Below are 15,350 nucleotides of genomic sequence, written 5' to 3'. Positions count from 1 at the left end.
TTCATGGGGTGTAAGCTACTGTCCTAAGTCACATTGGTTAGCAGTATGCAGTGAGTAGTACCTACCAGTAGTGGTCAAAGGCAGGTCAAACATAGCACTTTTCCACCAACGAGAAACCAGAATGGTTCCCTTTCTCAAACATAATTTGGAACATTTCAGCCTTTCTACCAACATAAATTGGTTTGTGAACCAGAAAAGTCCCTTCCCAGCTGGAGCCAAAGAAGAGTTGCTTCCTTAGCATGAACCATGTCATCGTCCATGGGTGTGTCGAGCTTAAGAAACTCCAGAAGGAGCAGAGAGCCTCAAATAAAGCATTATATCATTGTGCAACTCGACATGTCCTTTACAGCACGTAAATATTGTGTGTGTGTGTGTGTGTGTGTTTGTTTCTGGGGAAGTGTTTAGCGCAACATGAGGTACGCTGGCTAATATTGTCTGTGTTCACAACTTCTTCCACAAAAAAATAAATAAATAATCTATACTTGATAAAGGAACAGGGCATCGCAGGAACTAGATATTTAGGTACTGACTTACAATTTCTATAAGAGTCCCTCTGTAGCAAATTCATAGCCCCGTTTATTTATAGTAACACCTCACTTTGGTGTTCTGGCTTTAATAACCCGGAGATTTTGTCCGTTTTCACGTAAAGTTAAACAAAAAAGATGTGCAGATGTAATTTACTCATCAGAAATTCAGTAACGGTGAGGTGTGTCCGTGTATTTGTGTCATTATAGGTACGCAAGATGACTTTCTGTTTGTTAAATATATATTAGAAAACAAAGAGCTGGGTCATAGAAAGGTTCTCTAAACATTAAGAGACTATGATAAATATTACCTCAACAACGTTCAACACATTTCTGTTCGAGGCTCCAGTAAAACACTGAGCTGCTCACAGCGTGGATGGTGGAGCACTGAAGCGGAACAAGCGTGTCCCAATTCAGCTCTTAACTCTGACCCCTTGAAAATGCATTTTTAGCTTTTAAAAAGAGTATTTGTCCAGAGCAAAGACGACCTCTGGTCACCGCAGAATGGTTCCAAATTTAGTTCACGAACTGGAACGTGAAATATGGCTAAAATAACAACACATGGTGTAGTGGCACCACCTTAAGTTCTCTCTGTGAAATACGGCTTAATTAACAGTTCCTACTCGCGTATGCGCATTGCAACATTAGGTGTCAGTCAGTCAGTAAGCGCATATGCCTCTTATAGGCCAGCCCAGCAGGCGGACCGGCAAGAAGAGGGGGAAAAAAAAAACCCTGCAATGCGCTGTGTGTTTTGACACCTTTCTATCATCACCAGCATGACCTTTTCAGTAATATGTACAGTAGCTCTTCTGTGGAACTAGACCAGAGGGCCCAGTTTGGGCACCCAAGATCCTGATGCTTCAGTGCCCAAGACCCTGTTGTTGGTTTCCCAGTTGCCCCAGTTCTTTGGACTTTTGTTAGATATGAACCACTGAATCCCAGGGACCCCTCAACACCTGCTGTATTGGAGATACTCTGACCAAAGCGTTATGACCACATGCTTTTTAAACTTGGTTAGACCCTTGCACTTAATCCATTCTCTTGCTTTCAACATATCAACTTCAAGAATTGACTGTTGACTTGTTCCCTATTATATATCCAACTCCTTGCCCTTGTAATGTGATATGCCATGCTATTCATGTCAGCTTTCAGTGGTGATATTTTTGGCTGATTGGTGTATATACTTTGAATAACATTGTTATGGTGATTAAAACAGCTCTGATAATTTGACAATTAAAACATCCTTTCACCCAAGAGAATCCTATTTTTTTCCTGTGGGGAAGTCTGTCTTTTTTATATAATTTGTATTATATCTGTATGTGTATGTCTACACTCAAAGGGTTGGGATATCATGGGTTTCTTTATACCAATTTTGTTGTTAGGAAAAGTGATGATAATGTAAAAATAGAAATAAAAATCCTTGATCAAGATAAATAAGGTTCACACTTGTACAGAATGTCCTTCTCAAGCAGACGACCAGTTAAGCAAAGAAAATTGAGTAAAGAAAAATCACATAATATTTAATATAAATGCTGATATCATCTACCGGTGAGTATAAAGTCTAAGAAATTATTTTACAAAAGTTTCCAACAGTTTCAATCACTGAAAACACAAGTAAAAAAAAAAAAAAAAGTAATTTTAGTAACCTGAATATGTCAGTAAGTGAAGAAACTTGAGCATTAGCTTTCCATCTCTTGTATCTAGTGATATAATCAGCAATACATCTTTAAAAAATATTTAATGCAACGGCTATATTGGCCTGTATCAGACATGTAAAAACGTAGCTGATATTTTGTGCAGTAGACGGTGGGACAAATTCATGCTTAGTTTAAAAAAAAAAAAAAACTGGTGACTTCAATATGTTATATATTACACAATAGACACAACAAATCAAAATGCATTGTTAATATTTACCTAGATCACCCTAGGTTGCAGTACAAACCTTGTTAGTTCACAAAAAAGCTGTCTACTCACATTGTGCTGACTGGACAATTCCACAATCTTTGGATCTTGTTACAGCATCTAGAAATGATAAAGACAATGAGTGTTAATGTAATCCATGGTAATATTATTGTTTCTCCAGTCATTTTTAATATTCTATTCAAAGTGTTAATACCCATCTGACAGGCCTCCCACAACTTATCAAATCATAATTTTGAATTTAGCTTAATTAGCACCATATATTGAAACACTGCTTAGAACTCTGTTTAAAAAACAAAAAAGAATAACAATTACAGAGCAAATTTCCTCAAAAGTAATAGCAGACAGGCTGTGTCAGAAACTGTACCCTATTTTGTAGTTCTGAAATTTCGTAGCAGACACAGCCCGAGATTCAAAAGAACAGTAGATTTCGTATATGGGTCAAGATATATTGTCTAAAGTCTGACAAGAAGCAGAGCTGCATGCACTACAACTGTCAAATGTTTATTCCTACAAAGGCCACTATTTTTTTAACTATTGAAATCATTGGCACATTTTAGAACATGCAAGATATTACAGATATTACAGAAACAACCAGTGCAGATGCCTGCCCAACAGCAACAACCGACCCAACTGTCCACTTTCTCCAGTAGCAGGGAAAAACATAAAACCCAGAGAGTGAAGAGACACAGTGATAAACAAATGCAGTTGCCTACTTTATCGCAAAAGACAGGATGCTAGTAAGCACATTTAAAAAAAAAAAAGTGAGATCTGAGTGGTGTGATTAAAGTAACTGACACTTCCCTAGACAGAGTGTATTGTGTTTGTGGTCAAGTCGCACATATTATCCATATATAAGCCTCACTGCCCAATTCACTGACCAAGATTATGTAGAAAAGAAAATGTCTTAAAACAGCCTACATTCCTGAAGACCATACGGGCAACGTAATCGCCTTAGGACTGACAGAAGCACTTGCATCCTGGGGACTGTGTGAAAACAAACAAGTCTCCATCACATCAGACATTGCGACGAATATAGTGAAGGCCATGTCAGTAAGCAACTGGACACAGCTGCAGTGCCTTGAGCGTCTCTTCCCTCAGCTATGGGTAAGTATAACATTTTCATCCTCAGAGAGAGCAGGATACGACAAAGCAATGTGGGTGTGAGTTGAAAGAAGTTGTGGCTGCCTTCACTTCATCCTGGAAGAGTTTCACCTACCCCCAACAAAACATGTTGAAAGAGTCGTCCACCAAGTGGGGTTCACATCAAAGAATGATTGGAAGGGTGTTAGAGTAGAACAAGAATAAATCCCATTTCACCTCTTAGCCCTAACACTTAGCCCTTCACCTCCATTTTTCCTAGGGGCAGGGTGTCGCAATTCTTTCTGGGAAAAAGGAGTAGGGCCAAGGGAGATAGCTATAAACCCCTGGAAAGCTTTTTTGGTGCACATTCCAAACAAAGGTCTATGACTGCGTAGTGAATCATGGGCAAGATGGCTGCCCGAGTAGAGAAATGAAACAAAATGTCAGTAAATTATCCTTAATAACTATGATAACCACAGTATTATCTTAGACCATGGGTCATGAATCTTATCCACAAAGTGCCGGTGTGGCTGCAGGTCTTCATTCCAGTTAAGCAGGAGCACACATGATTCTACTTGTCTGATCAACTAATCTCCTTCACTAAACAGTTATACAGGGTGTGCTCCTGTTTGGTTGGAACGAATACTTGCAGCCACACCGGCCGTTTGCGGATAAGATTGGTGACCCCTAACTTAATGTATTTTTAATGCATTATGACCCTCTGCTTCACAACAAGCATAAAACATCACTAATAGTTTGCTGAAGTCATAAAACTCCCAGTTCCTCTTTAAATTAAGCAATTGTTTTCCAATGGCTAGCGCAACATTTACGTCGGATGTGGGTGATAATATATGACTGTGGAAGGCTTTTGAAGACATGATGGCCTAAATTTAACTTGTGGGGGCATTCCAATTGACATTTCATACTTGGAACTCATATACTTGGAAAAAGGACATCAATTTGACTGTCATGGCATACCTTGATGAAAAGGTATGCTGAACAAAAAACTGAGGACCTGGTTGATGTGAAAACCTTGGGTGATCCGTCTACTACATTCAGAAGAGAGGAAGCAGGAGTAGAAGAGGGAGGAGCTACAGCAATGCTACCTACCCAGAAGAAATAGAGAAAGTCACTGGGCTGTTTCTTTAAGAATTCATACTCCACAAGCAAAGAACTCTGTGATAAAGACACCATGGACAAGCAGCTTGACAATTACTTGCCGGCTCCAGATGCAGACAGTGAAATGACCCCTTGCAGTGGTGGAAGATCCACGAGAGAATCTTCCCAAGAGTGAGCCAGCTGGGCTCAGGCACTACTTGTGCATCCCTGCAACCAAAACCTTCTCTGAGAGGGCTTTTAGCACATGGGGTAATACTGTGACCCAACACATTGCAGTTTTAAAACTTGAGGCAGTGAATGGACTTGTAATCCTTGCCTGTAACCTGTAGTAGGATAATACCTGGTCCAAATCTTTGACAGCACAGACAGACAGTACTGCAATGTGGCTTTCTTGTGCCTCTCATTTTTTGTCTTGGAGCCTAAGCTGACCAAAATGATGTGAATATGTCAATGTTATTTATGTTCTCCTTGGTTTACATTAAAAGTGGACGTGAAACACCTTATATTTTATGTCTTTATTAAATACTTAAATGTGTTTGAGAATATTTTACATTTAAAAAGATTGCATGTTAAATTATAATACATTAAAATTTGATTCTGTCAGATAGTGCCACTCTGGCTCGCTGCCATATTGCCATTGTGTCAGTGACTACATCATGAGGTTGGTTAGTTGGAACTAGACGCAGGAGAACAGTTGCGGTCGAGGGAAACCTGTTTATTGTTTTGCCGATATCATGGCTTTAGACGAGTCTGGAAAGAATTGTGATTAAGTTCCAAGAAACCTGATGGCTTATGCCTTGGAGCTGCTGAGAACAAAGAAAAGGGTAACGGTGCAAACACGGGTTCGTGTAGAGAGCATCCAGCCATGCCCAGAGGTTTGGAGAGGGTGGGAAACGCTAGCTGGTGCACGTATTGTCACTGCACTGAAATGCCGATTGCAAGTGAGTCCATCTGCTGCCAGGAGGCTAATGTGGACCACTTGCTCAGGGATCTTTCCTGCATAACCCTGAGCCGCACTTACCAGATAGACTGCTACATTGTCAGTAATACAAAATAATATTGTGTCTGTCTTATTTGTCATCTTTTCTGCTTATTCCATGTCAGGGCCATGGTGGCAAGAGGACAAGCAAAGAAGCAGAAAGGCATATCTATGCCCCACAGCGGGGGTCACCAGTCTCCACAAAGGGCTGGGTTGGCTATAGGTTTTCATTCTAGCCAAACAGGAGCACACCATCTATAAATAACCAACTGTTCAAAGAAACATTAGGTAAGCTTTGGGGCTTTTTGCTCCTGGGGATCCCCCCTAGAGTAATTCATATTTACAGCACTGTAATGAAATCAGTGGGGAGGGTTCAGGAGGATGGTGGTTTCCTATCCTCTTCCAGAACTCACATAGTGTGGTTTCTGCAGTGCTGAGCCCAGAGTAGCAATGACAGATGCCCTGTTCTCCCTATTACAGGTCAGTGGAGCATCGCAATTATTTTGAATCTGTAATTTTATAGTAAAAAATGATGCATAATGTTTCTTTAAAGAATAAGCCAACTTGATTAAAAACACAGTGTAACATTTTGACCTTAAAATTTCAGATTCAAAATCATTGCACTGCTCCACTGGCCTGTAATAACAAGAATAAGGCCTCTGTCATTGCTACTGGGCTCAGCAATGCATAAACTGCACTATGTAATTTCAGTACAGTGCTATGAATTTTAATTACACTAGGAGGAGCCCCAGGAGCAAAAAGCCTAAATCTTACATAGTGTTCTTTTTAAACAAGTAGAATCAGGTTTGGTTCTCCTTTGTTGGAACGCAGCCACACTTGCCCTTTGTGGATAAGATTGGTGACCCTGCCCCACAGCTTCCACCAGCTCCTCCTTATTCATTCATTGTCTGTAACCCTTATCCAGTTCAGGGTCGCGGTGGGTCCAGAGCCTACCTGGAATCATTGGGCACAAGGCGGGAACACACCCTGGAGGGGGCACCAGTCCTTCACAGGGCAACACAGACACACACACCTATGGACACTCTTGAGTCACCAATCCACCTACCAACATGTGTTTTTGGACTGTGGGAGGAAACCCACGCAGACACAGGGAGAACACACCAACTCCTCACAGACCTTCACCCGGAGGAAACCCACGCAGACACAGGGAGAACACACCACACTCCTCACAGACAGTCACCCGGAGCGGGAATCGAACCCACATTCTCCAGGCCCCTGGAGCTGTGTGACTGCGACACCTACCTGCTGCGCCACTGTGCCGCCTCCTCCTTATTTACTTTTAATATTTTTTTAATAAAATTTAAATTAATTTGAATAAACTGTAATTATTCTGAAAATATTCACGTCAGGTGGTGTTTAAAAAAAACAAAAAAAAAAACTAACAGTGTTTCTCAACCCTGATTTTGGAGACACCTTGCCCTGCACCCTTTAGTGGTTTCCATGCTCCCAGCACACCTGATTCAACTAATCAGCTCATTGACATATTCTTTCAGAGTAGTAGGTGGTGTGTTACAACAGAGAAACCACTAAAATGTGCAGGGTAGGGTGTCTCGAGGATCAAGGTTGAGAAACACTCTACTAACAGGTTTACATTACCAGTTCCATATGAACACTATTCAATTTCTCCTTATTATTTCCATATTTCATATGAATTTAGCACAGTGCATGTCAGTGTCAGCTTAATTTTACAGCTTGTATAATTGAAGGCAAAATGTTTACAGTAATGAAAGATAATGTGACAATAAGTTCACAACAAATGTGTGAAGGCCAAAGTGTCATGACCAATCAGAGAGCTTGTTAATCCATAGCATGTCCAGTAAGGACATTTGTTATATCTTTTATATAAATTTTTTTATATATATATTTGTTATATATATATATATATATTCTCTCTCTCTCACACACACACACACACCAAATTCAGGTGTTTCATGCAGCTGCATGCAACTTTTTCATCAACAAACACAATGCCAGCTGTCAGATGGAGTGGAGTAAAGCATGCTGCCACTGGTCTCTGGAGCAGTGTGAACATGTTCTTTGGAATGATGAATCACACTTCTCTAACTGACAGTCTAACAGACGAATCTACCTGAACATTACCTCCCTAAATGCACTGTGTCACCTGTAAAATTTAATGGACGAGAGATAATGCTACAGGGTAGGGTTGTGCAGCATAACGATGTGATAATGTATACCACAGTATTTAAAAAATGTGGACGGTATCCCAAAAAGAGGGCAGTATTACAGTGTGTTGTATCAAATTTCTATTCAGTGGCCTTAAATACAAGGCCAGAGTTCAAGTGCATTTAAAGCTAGGGTAACACTGCACAACTTTTAGCCCGATTTCAACCCCGGATCGAGTGTGTGATAGTTGGCTCTAGATTGCAGACTCTGGTGCAGTCACGGGATTTGCTTCCAAACTGCATTTCAGACCAGTCATAGCATATAAAACATGTTTGATTTCTTTTCGACCTGACTTTGTCCATATAGTGCATATATACCAATCAGCAGTAACATTAAAATGATCACACTCACGGTCCATTTTATCAGCTCCATTAACCATATAGGTGCATTTTGACAGGTTCACTATTCTCAAACCAGCACTAAGACACTGATGTCTGAACATATCACACACTAACATCCCACAAACACGTCAGTGTCACTGAATTGCTGAGAATGATCTACCACACAAACAGTAGAAGAAAAAGTAAGAGAGGTGAATAAAATATGCAGAGTAATAGATGCCCTCATTCTGCAATTGTAGAAAAACAAAGTGCTCCTAAATGGCAAGTGGATATATACACACACACACACGCATGCGTGTGCTTTTGTGTGTGTGTGTGTCTGTGTGTGTGTGTGAGAGAGAGAGAGAGAGAGAGAGAGAAAGAAACAGAGCAGGTCTCCAGCAAATCTTGTCTAAGAGAACCTACGAGCTAACCTTTGGTTCAGAAATCAGAAAAAAAAATCTGATGAAAGTGCAACTACAAAAATGGCATAAACACCTAGAATAAAATGTAGTGAAAAAAAAGAAAGAAAAATGTAGGTTGAACAGTGAAAAAAAAGACAGAATGACAGCAGGGGTAACACTGTGCATCATGCGATGACGTAAAAGAGAAAGGGAAAGGGAGGGGTGAGCTATTTTAAGGCTGCGTGTCGGTCATGGCAGGAGGGGTTTGGCTCTTTCCCTCATTTTTAAATTACAGTGGTGTAAAATGGGCAGCCTGAGGGAGGGTGGGGTTCTTTTGTCAGCCATTCTTTTCAGCACATCACAAGCTCTCCTCTCACTGCACCACTGTAGGCAATGCTCATGACTACATCTAGCAGACAGGTGGGTAATTCATCTAAAAGTATGAAAATCAAATATCTTTGGGCTTTTTTTGACAACAGAATACCACCCTGTACTTATGTTAAAGGATACAGCCTTGATGCTACAACATCAATGCTATCTAGGTCCAGTTGTGAGGTTTGGATGGTTTTATAGACAAAAAAAAATTATTATTCCATTATCATTTAAATACTTTTGGAACTTTACAGGCTGGCTGTTTTGTTAATGGTGCAGTCTATTCTGATTGGCTCTCTTGTAGTACTAGGGTTGGGCGGTATAATAGTAATACTGTATACCGCAATATTTAAATGATATTTTAATGTGGACAGTATCTCAAAATTATGGCTAAATTCCTTTAACTGAGCTTACAACTTTCACATTTGCACTTGCGAGAGGGATTTTTACACAAGTGAAATTTTTAAATTTCCACCTGGTGTTGTTGCACCTTCAACTTTTGACATTGATGCGATGCCATGTGTTGCAGTTTGGGTCATCAGGGACATGCACATCAGTCTACGGCATAGGGTACAGCGAAGAGTACATGGGTGTGCAGTACCTACATGTTGCTTATGAGACAGATTTGACAGAGAAGCTTAAGTTTGCCTTTAAAGGCGGTGTCTATGATTCTGGGGAACTGTTGTTCTGTCTTTGTTTACATTCAGAAGCCCTGCATCTTTTAAGGAGAACGGGTATGTTTGAGGGGGGAAACATTCCACTTGTTTGTACGTGGCTGGAGTTTAACTCAATATTAGAGTTAAAGTCAATATTACCCAACTATGGAGAAGAAATGCACAACATTCTCGTCTCTTCACATGCCTTTAAAAGCTCGAGTGCTCTCTGCCATGATTCCTCCAGGTACCATTTCTCGTGGTTCAGTAAATGACAAAGAGTGTTGGTGCGAGTATATTTTTTTTGTTTTCCCATTTACAGTGTTAGGGATGGGTGCAAAACCTGAAGAGCTTCCAGCATGCGAACTGACCAAAAAGCACATTAAAACTGGTTTTTGATTAAAATCATGAACATCACCTTTAACTGCAACAGACTGAACAAATAGATATATGTAAATCAGTGAAAGCTGGTAACAGTATTCGATTGGGGTGCGTTGCGTGTGGTAAATTTTACTAACTATAGTGTTGTGCAATTTATTTACCTTTTGGAGAGGAGTTATTTGTAGATTGATCACTGATTAAATATTAGTTTTTTCAGTTGGCAGCCTGAATTCTAAAAGTTAAAATTATCATAAAAATTGAGAATTATCGTGATTCTATCACCATGGCTGACAATGAATCTTAGACAAGACTGTATGAACCTAAAGCCTTGACATGAGGTGAATTAGCCAATCATAGCCAAACAACGTATTAGGGGGGTGCTATTGTAAAAGAGCACAGAATTCTAAAACAGTGATTTTACACTGCCAAATATGAAGCATTATTTTGATGGCTTATTTTCTTCTAGAGAATGGTAGGGCTTAGCCCCATTAACACCCCCCCAGTAGTTCTGTCTGCATCTTATAAATGACAGGTGCAACCCCATGGTGTGCCTTGCCTTGCCTTTAAGGAACCTTAGATGGTGAGTATATAAATTAGATTTAAGCTCATGTGTAGCAGAAAACGTAGAAAATAGGGTTACTTTAAAATTAATGTTTTGAATGAGGTTTTGATAGTTATAAGTGCTAACTTTCTACTCTCAGCTATTTATGTGCGAGGCACTGGTACGTACAACACAGTACAACTCATTTATCAAAGTGGTATGGTCATATGGTCAAATCTGAAAAGGTGAAAGGTGATTTTTTTGATCACTTTCATCTTGGCGTATCTCTATAACCAAACTCACATTTGGGATGAACACATGTAAATTTGTTTTAAATTTTGTTGTTGTTGGGTTTTTTTTCCCCCACAAACACTGATATAAATAACCTGATTCCTCCCCTGTGCACAAATATTCATTGGCGTCCACAAAGTAATATTTTCATTAATCAGATAATGAATAGTTTGTATGTCACTGAAATCTGCTGAATTATGATAAATAAGGGTCAGTGTCCACAGGTTCTAACTCCTTCCATCTCCAAAACTTCCATAATTCCTTATATGTTTACTGTCCCCTTAAACCTCTTGCTTAAATTTCCCCTACTGAATCTGTGGGGGCACAATTAAGCAGTTGCTGCTTTATCTTTCCCAAACCCTTATACATGCTTTAAAAAATAAACTTAACATAAGACATAATGCATAAATAGTCAAGGTATACAAAGTACTTAATTCCTTTAGAGAAGACAATTACAGAGAGCAGACAGACTACAATCTGTGAAAAAAGCACATATGCTTATATATGCATATATTCTTCAATGGTCAAGGACCACAAAGGACCCCCACAGAGCAGGTGTGATGTGGTGGTGGATCATTCTCAGCGCTGCAGTGACACTGACGTGGTGGTGGTGTGTTAGTGTGTGTTGTGCTGGTGCAGAGTGGCTCAGACACAGCAGTGCTGCTGGAGTTTTTAAACACTGTGTTAGAGACATTAGCTCATCTGTTGCTGCACAGTTTGTGTCAGTGGTCCTTTAGTCCATCAGTGGACACGGGACACAGTTGGTTTTATGTTTTTAGTGGACTACTTTCAGTACATTAGTAACTGTGACGGGCATAAACTCCAGCAGCACTGCTGTGTCTGATCCACTCCTGTCAGCACACCACACACCAACACATCACCACCACAAATATATATATTTCATATCCCAATATAGGTTCATTAATATTCTCAGGAGAAATATCACAATGAATATTTTATATAAATTCAGTGGATTTTTTAAAAAAATAAAAATTTTAAAATGATTTCTGTATTATGAATTGTAAAAAGTCAAGCAATTAAAACTTCTCACAGTTATTTCTTCTTGTATTTAGAAACTATGCAAATATTTATTTAAACATAATATAGTAACATATGTACTTACAATTTTCAACTGCAGTTGCAAGCAATAATATAGGCCCAAAATATAAATAGTCGAAAATATCAAAAGCAAACATCTAATTCATTTTTAACAGTAAAACCATATCCATGATTGTGTGTGCTGCCTTAACGTGTCATCCAAACAACAAAGAGACTGCAGTAAAGTGTGTATTTAAGCAGTAGAACACGAGGGAACGTGCTATCATGAAATAACAGCACGGCTGGATCAGCCTCAGCTCACTAACACTAAACCCGGTGTGCTTGGTCGAGCTGAAATCTAGTTCAAAATTCTGCATACTCCCTTTGTAGTGGACAATAAGTAGGGAGGTAACTTGGCAGTTTCAACCAGCCAGTGCATTACACTATCCATATAGAACCACGGCTGCATGATTTAATTTTAAACATTTTGTGGTTGGTTTTAAACCCATAGTCATTGAGTAATGTTAGTGAACTATATATATATATATATATATATATATATATATATAAATAAAACATACACACACACAAAATAATTATAATATATCATATAATAATTCTTTATCAGAGAGAGAGAGAGAAAAGGAAAGAGTGACTTCTTGTTACTCCACATCCTTTGGAAACATATCAGAGAAAGCAAGGGAAAGAAAGAAGAGAAGAAGAGGAGCTATTTATAGATTTAGAGGAGTCAGGCTTCAGTGGTCAGTGGAAGAGAAACCGGGGTGAGAAGAAAACCACTAGAATGCTGCACATTATTTTACTCAACATGAAACAGTCCTATTATTAACAGATAATTGCAGAATGTGGGGTAGAAGAAACGTGCTTTTCAGAATTTGCACATCTACATAATTCAGTAGTCCAAACAAAGCCGTTGAAAATGGGTTTGAATTGAAATGGTGCACTGTACAAAAATATACTAGAAGATCTCTCTCTTCTAACGGGAATGATAGGAAATCATAGACAAGGGAAATTATATGAATGTTTTCTGTTGTATATGTAATATTGCTAATTGTAAAATAGTGGCAGATCTAAAACAATATGTCTTCTCAATGTACTAACGTGCTTTGCAATACCCTGCAATATACTCCATCTATTATCACGGCATGCATTTAGAGAAATAAAAAAGTTAACCAAATTTTTTCTCAAAAGTACGATTAAAATAATAACTCAGGCATCAGTCAAAAATATTGAAAAGGTGAAATATCTGACATTTACGCCTTAATATAGCAGCAAACGACTAATTTCAATTCAAAGGCATAGTGGAGTAAAGGCAACCTGAGCAGAGAATGAGGTCACCTTCGGTCTTGTGATGTATTCAGCCTCTTGTTTTCGTAGCTGGGATGGTTGCACGTGCTTGTTAGCCCCATCCTGTGGAAACTTTGGCCTGCCCCAAAGTCGTAGCCTAGCGTTGCGCAAGATGGAAGAGTGCAGTATAGGGGAGGGCCATATAATATTGTTCACAATAATACCAGTATGTTTTTTAATTCGATAAGACTTTTGCCATATCATATATTGTAAAATAAGTGTGAGTTCTGACACAAATACATAAATGTGACTTGAGCTGGGGGCTATATTGCAAATATTTATACATTCGATAGAGTGTGTGTGTGTGTGTATATATATATATATATATATATATATATATAAATAATAAACAAATTCACACACACATTTTTTAATACACAATTTTGAAAATGACCATAGTCATTATTTTGAGTGTGCTGAGGATACGCAGATTTCCATCTGAGTACATTTAAAACAGTGCACAAACATCCTGTTCAGCTCTGTTTTTCTTTCTCGTGCACGCACCCACCTACACATGCACACACATTCACACTCACAAACAGATACACACACCATGCTGTTCTGCTTGTTCATGTATGCTGCTAGAGCAGTTCTCAGCACATTTATCGTGCACACTCAGGTCTACCTCTCTGATAACTGTGAGTAAATCAGCAATGGACAAAAGTGAAACCAGTGGTGAAGCTTTCAGGCCAAAAAGGAGCGCTGTTAAGACCGTGGCTCCTAAACAGAGAATGCACTTCTCATTGGTCGTCACTTTTATTTAGCCAATCAGCAGCGAGACTTAGTTGCCCATCATTTAGTGCTGCAGCCAATGGAGTCACAGTCCCACTTACAGGGGTTTGTTGGTTTTATGGCAACACAGAGAAACAGGTCAGTGTTTAAAAACAACTAAATTAGAAATCTTATTTTTGCACTGTGTCTCGAAGAAACTACATTTCATTTTTCCAACAACACAACTATGATGATAATAAAATTGACTGACTTTTAGAATCAAAGTAAATCTTTATACATAAAAATCACATTAGATAATTTCATACAAGATTAAATATAATATTAAATCATTTATATGAACTGTCTGTGAAGATATCATTAGTTTAATTTGTTATAAAAAATAAATAAGCAGCAGTTTGGATGTAGGCAGTATGTTTCTTAATGCAAGATATTGTGTGTCAGGCAGATACACTGGACTGAGTTTATTTTAAGTGTGAACTGTGTAACTGCACTATCTAGGAAAATCTATGTATCAGATAGGGATTCGGTATCAGCAGATACTCATTATTTATAGACTTGAATTGGGATTGGGGACAAAAAAAACTTGATTGGGACATCACTATTTCTTAGACATACAGTTTGATAATGCAGCATATTCTTTTTGGTTTTAAAAATAAACACTAGACATATCAAGATATGTTTTTTTTTTTATCATATCGCCCAGCCCAAGTACCGTGTTAAAGTCCAGAAAGCGACCTTCCAAAAAAAAAAATAAAAAAACCTCTATCTTAAATACGAGACAGATGCCTATAAATCCTATATCAAATGCCTATATGATGCCTTATAGTGTTCTGTATTGCAAATAAGATATAATAAGCTTGAATGAACATCATTTACTACTTTAATAACTGCACAAGAAAAATGCCATGAAAAATAATAATAATAATAATAATAAAAAAATCAGTATTTCCAAAATGCAGCAACAAGTACACATAAGAAGACATAGTCTAGCCTGACTGAACAGCTTTTTACACTGTTATGAGAATATTTGTCATGACTGTGAAATGCACTTTCTTTCTTTGTCGTTGCTTGAATGAAGTCAGTGTTCTTTGGCATGCCTTAAGCTGGGGTTACATTACACGACTTTTAGCCCGATTTTAAATATTTTTTTCCCTCGAAATCATGTTTCAGACCAGTCGCAGCATATCAAACGTTTGATTTTACCAAACTGAATTTGGACGTATTCATGTAGTGTAAACTCTCCACCAACTCTACGCTGAAAAAGACCCTTCAAGAGCCAATGACAACAGAGAACAGAAAGTAAACACAGGCGCATGCAGTGGAGGACAGATTAAACAGTAAAACTACAATATATTACATAGTGCTGGTTGCACATGTCCCCAAATAACAAGTATTGCCTGTAGGAGAACATGTTGTGCCACAC

General features: G+C 38.6%; 1 protein-coding gene across 6 annotated transcripts in view; it reads right to left on the bottom strand.

The window, feature by feature from the left end:
- LOC136678120 (membrane-associated phosphatidylinositol transfer protein 2-like) overlaps positions 1–15,350 on the bottom strand; it is a 91,006-nt gene that overhangs the window by 64,262 nt on the left and 11,394 nt on the right. For all 6 annotated transcript variants that reach the window (XM_066655987.1, XM_066655982.1, XM_066655983.1 and 3 more), the window contains exon 2: positions 2,499–2,546. The gene's annotated coding sequence lies outside the window, so the exon portion shown is untranslated. The remainder of the gene's footprint in view (positions 1–2,498; positions 2,547–15,350) is intronic.

This window comes from Hoplias malabaricus, chromosome Y (genome assembly GCF_029633855.1).
Source record: "Hoplias malabaricus isolate fHopMal1 chromosome Y, fHopMal1.hap1, whole genome shotgun sequence".
NCBI lineage: Eukaryota > Metazoa > Chordata > Actinopteri > Characiformes > Erythrinidae > Hoplias > Hoplias malabaricus.
The sequence above is the reverse complement of the archived record's forward strand: the minus strand, read 5'-3'. Positions and strand labels throughout refer to the sequence as shown.